The sequence below is a fragment of the Portunus trituberculatus genome, chromosome 30 (genome assembly GCF_017591435.1).
Source record: "Portunus trituberculatus isolate SZX2019 chromosome 30, ASM1759143v1, whole genome shotgun sequence".
Lineage (NCBI taxonomy): Eukaryota > Metazoa > Arthropoda > Malacostraca > Decapoda > Portunidae > Portunus > Portunus trituberculatus.
The window spans coordinates 8,767,750-8,772,749 of record NC_059284.1 but is presented as its reverse complement, the minus strand read 5'-3'; positions in this window follow the sequence as shown (position 1 = coordinate 8,772,749).

Here is a 5,000-nt window from a genome sequence, read left to right as displayed (position 1 = left end):
CTACTACTACTACTACTACTACTACTATTTCTATTACTAACAAACTTACTGTGATTTAGATTTGACTACTACTACTACTACTACTACTACTACTACTACTACTACTACTACTACTTCTTCTACTACTGCTTCTACTACTACTACTACTACTACTAGTATAGAACTTATATAAATGAAATGATGAGAGAGAGAGAGAGAGAGAGAGAGAGAGAGAGAGAGAGAGAGAGAGAGAGAGAGAGAGAGAGAGAGTGGCGTAATCTCAGTACAGGTGACCAATGATTACCTCTCTCTCTCTCTTCCTCTTTCCCTCCCTCTCTTCCTCTCACTCCTTCCCTCCCTCCCTCTCTTCCTTCTCTCCCTCCTTTCCTCCCTCACTTACGCCTCCAGCATCCTGTTAGTAGTATTAGTATTAGTAGTAGTATTAGTAGTAGTAGTAGTAGTAGTAGTAGTAGTAGTAGTAGTAGTAGTAGAAGTAGTAGTAGTAATAATATGATGTTGATAATAGTAACAACAGCAACATCAACAGCAATAATAACAGCAACAGCGTCACAGCGTAACACTCAGTGACCATAACAAAGGCGTGACGAAGACGTGACACAGCAGTACACTCCCTATCCCCCCCCTCTCTCTCTCTCTCTCTCTCTTATGAATACAGGAAAATTTTCAGCGTGATTCGAGAAAAGGATGTTCATACGTATTTAGCTGTGTTAGAAAGAGAGTGAGTCACGGACGAGTAATGGTGAAGCATGGTGACAGTGAAGGAATGGTGAGGCAGGAAGGGTACGAGTATAATGACAAGGGGAGATTAGAGTGAAGTGAGGGTGACAGGGTAAAAGATAAGGCAAAATAGTGAAAAAATGGTGAAATTATGAAGGGTGAGTTTGGATTAGGGTGAGAAAGAGTGACAGAGGTTAGGATGACAAGAGTGGAAGGATGAAGGTTTTGACAAGTTTAGGGTGAGAAAAGAGTGACAAAATCAGAGTGAAAAGGTCAAAGGGTGAAGAAAGGGTGACAAAGGGAAGGGTGAGATAAGGTTAGGATGAGAATAGCGACAAGGTTAGGTTAGGGTGAGAAAAAGTAAAAGAGTGACAGGGTGAAGGGTGAGGCAAAATTAGAGTGAAAAAAAGGTGAAAGGGTGAAGAGAGGGTGACATGAATGGGTGAGGTAAAGTTATGAGAAGGGTGACAGAATGCAGGGTTAGACAAGATTAGTGTGACAAAAGAGTGAAGAGTGAGGCAAGATTAGAGTAAAAAAGAAGGGTAACAGTAAAATGTGAGGCAATTCTAGGGTGAGGAGTGGTGAAAAAATAGGGTGAAGTGGAGAGTGAATACAACAAGAGTCAAAATGTAAAGAAAACAACAAAGAAAATAAAAAAAAACAAAGAAAATACAAACAAAACTCTTGAAACTTACAAAAAAGAACAAAAAAATGGATGAAAACAAGGAAATCAGAGAGAGAGAGAGAGAGAGAGAGAGAGAGAGAGAGAGAGAGAGAGAGAGAGAGAGAGACGCGTATAGGCCTGTTTCCCACGCCGTCCTTACAGTCAGAAATTAAACGGAAGGAGATAGATTATTAATTACAGGAGAGAGAGAGAGAGAGGGAGAGAGAGAGAGAGGGAGAGGGAGAGGGAGAGGAAGAGAGGTGGGAGAGAGAGAGAGAGAGAGTCACCTGTACCTGGGATGATTAAGGAGCCCACCTAACCCACCCATCCACTGTCACACCTGCTTCTCTCTCCTCCTCCTCCTCCTCCTCCTCCTCCTCCTCCTCCTCCTCCTCTTCTTAGTCTTCTTGATTTAACTTTTTTCTTCGCAATTTTTCTACACATGCTTGCTTCCTTTGTAACACTCTCTCTCTCTCTCTCTCTCTCTCTCTCTCTCTCTGATTGTCTGGTTTTGTGAGCGATTAATTAAATGCTTGACTGACTGACTGACTGATTAACTAACTGACTGATTGACTGATTAACTTACTGACTGATTGATTGACTAATTGATTAACTAACTGACTGATTGACTGACTGATGACTAACTGATTAATTGAAAGACTGAGGGATTGAATGGCTGACTTATTGAGTGACTGATCTGGCTGGGTGATTAATTAAAAGACTAACTGACTGACTAGAAAAGTACCTAATTGACTGACTGACTAACTGATTAACTAAAAGACTGACTGACTGACTGACTGACTGACTGATTAACTAAAAGACTAACTGACTGGCTGACTGGATAACTAAAAGACTGACTGACTGACTGACTGACTGACTGACTGACTGACTGACTGACAGGCTGACTAATTGGCTGAACTAAGAATTTGACTCACAACAAGAACACCTCAAAAAATATATGATTATTTAACATTACAAACTGTTATTTCCATTTCTTTCTTGATTTTCTCTCTTTCTTTTTGTTCATTTCATGCGTGACTACAAGCAAGGAAGGAGAGAGAGAGAGAGAGAGAGAGAGAGAGAGAGAGAGAGAGAGAGAGAGAGAGAGAGAGAGAGAGAGAGAGAGAGAATGTAATCAGGTTTGAGTTTGCATCTTGAGATAGAAAAAAAAAAGAAAAGAAGAATGAGGAAGTAGAAGACAAGAGAAACAACGAAAGAAAATAAAAAAAAGATTGAAAAATATTATAGTAAAAGGATCTCTCTCTCTCTCTCTCTCTCTCTCTCTCTCTCTCTCTCTCTCTCTCTCTCTCTCTCTCTACACATCCGGTGACAAACCAAAGGAACGTTACTCATTGTGGTAATAAATATGACGCGTTTAGACACGTCACACCTCCTCGACCAATCACAGCCCTCCTCTCTGTGACGTCATCATTGTCTAGCTCCTCGCCAGCCAATCAGAGAAGAGATCCTGTCCCGCCACTGACATGTTGGATATAAATAGAAGAATATGCTAATTAATTTATACAAGGGTGTGTGTGTGTGTGTGTGTGTGTTTTCCTTGTCCTGTTTCTGTCTCTGTCTGTCTGTCTCTCTCTCTCTCTCTCTCTCTCTCTCTCTCTCTCTCTCTCTCTCTCTCTCTCTCATTTTATCTTCTTTTCCTTCTATTTGTTCAATTTTTTCCTTATACTTATTGCTTGTTGTCATTTTCCTCCTTTTATCTCCCTCCTCTTCCACTTCTCCTCCTCCTCCTCCTACGCCTCCTCCTCCTCCTCCTCCTCCTCCTCTTCCTTATAGTTCTTGCTTACTGTCATTTTTCTCCTTTATCTCCCTCCTCCTCTTCCCCCCCCTCCTCCTCCCTCCTCCTCCTCCTCCTCCTCCTCCTCCTCCTCCTCTTGTACAGGTTCCCGCGCCTCACAAAAGCACAGGTGGGCGAGACACACACCTGGTCGATCAATTAGGACAGGTGAGGCAAGAGACATGAACTTCTAACTCATCTCTCTCTCTCTCTCTCTCTCTCTCTCTCTCTCTCTCTCTCTCTCTCTTGGTTATTCTGTCATTTTTTCGTTATTTTTTCGTTTATCTCTTTTTTCTTAATTTCTTCCTCCTTTCTCATCTCATTCACTTTTCTTTTTCAATTCCTCCTTCTCCTCAGTTTATAATCTCCCTTGTTTTCAATTATCTCCTCCTCTTCCTTTACCTTCTCCTCTTCCTCTTCCTATTCTACTTCTACTTCTTTCTTTTCTTCTTCTCCTCCTGCTACTCCACCTCCTCCTCCTCTTTTGTTTTATTTTCTTCTTCTTCTTTGTCTTCGCCTCCTCCTCCTCCTCCTCCTCCTCCTCCTCCTCTTCAAAACACACCAACATTCATATAAAGGTGATTGATTAGTCTCATCTGAGAAAGACACAACATACAGATATGAACACTCACCCAGAGGCAAGACAGGTGTGCCCAGGTGCGTCCAGACAGGTGTGGGTGTGGCCAGGTGAGCCCCGTGCACCTGTAATGAGGAAGACAGGAACTCAGGTGTGTGATGACGCTCGGAAAGAAATCACGTCATAAGATTTGAATTGTAGAAAGAGACAGAGAGGAAAATCTAAAGTGAACTTGTGGTAAAAAAGGGAGTTGAACTTTTTACCTATTTAGCGCAGGTGTGTGAGGAAAGGTTAGGAAATAGAAAATGCTTGAGAAAATTCTGCTTATAGGAGGAATAATTCAAAATTTTAGCAAAACTTAACTTCCTGTACTAAAAAGAAAATATAAAGAGCTTTTCATTTATCAGCCTTCCTTTTTTATAAGTAGGAAAATAAAAATTAGAAAATACTTGAGAAAATTCTGATTATTAGAGAAATGATTCGAAATTTTAACTGAAATTCAACTTCCTGTACTAAAAAGAGAAAATATAGAGAGCTTTTCATTTATCAGACATATTTTGCTACACGAAATGAAAATAAGAACATAGAAAATACTTGAGAAAATTGTGATTGTAGGCTTCGAAATTCTTGGCCAAACTCAACTTTCTGCACTAACAAGGGAAAATATAAAGAACTTTTCACTTATCAGCCTTTCTTTTTCTATACATAAGGAAAATGAGAAAATAGAAAATACTTGAGAAAATTGTGATTGTAGGATTCAAAATTCTTGGCCAAACTCTTTTTCATTTGTTATTCTCATTATTTTTCCATTTATACATTTCGAAGTACAATATTTTTTAAGTCATCTCACATATACATCTCAAAATACACCTTTAAGTACACCCTCTCAAAATACACCTTTTTTTTTTTTTTATTTATCAGACATACATTTTGCTACACGAAAGGAAAATAAAGGAAAACCTATCAATATTTTCCTTTTCTCCTTTTAATCTCACCTCCATCATCAACCTCTTTCTCAATTCCTATCCTTATTACCATCTTCTTCTCTCTCTTCCTCTTCCCTCTCTTTCTTTTCTCTTTGCCAGCTATTATCTACTTTTCCTTCTCCTTTCTTTATTCATACTCTCATCCTTATCTTTCTTCCTTCCTCACCTCTTATCACTCTCTACCTCTCTTATTCTGCTTCCCTTTCCATTTTTATCATCATTCCTTCTTATTTCTCATTCTTTCTGTCCTTTCTTCCACCT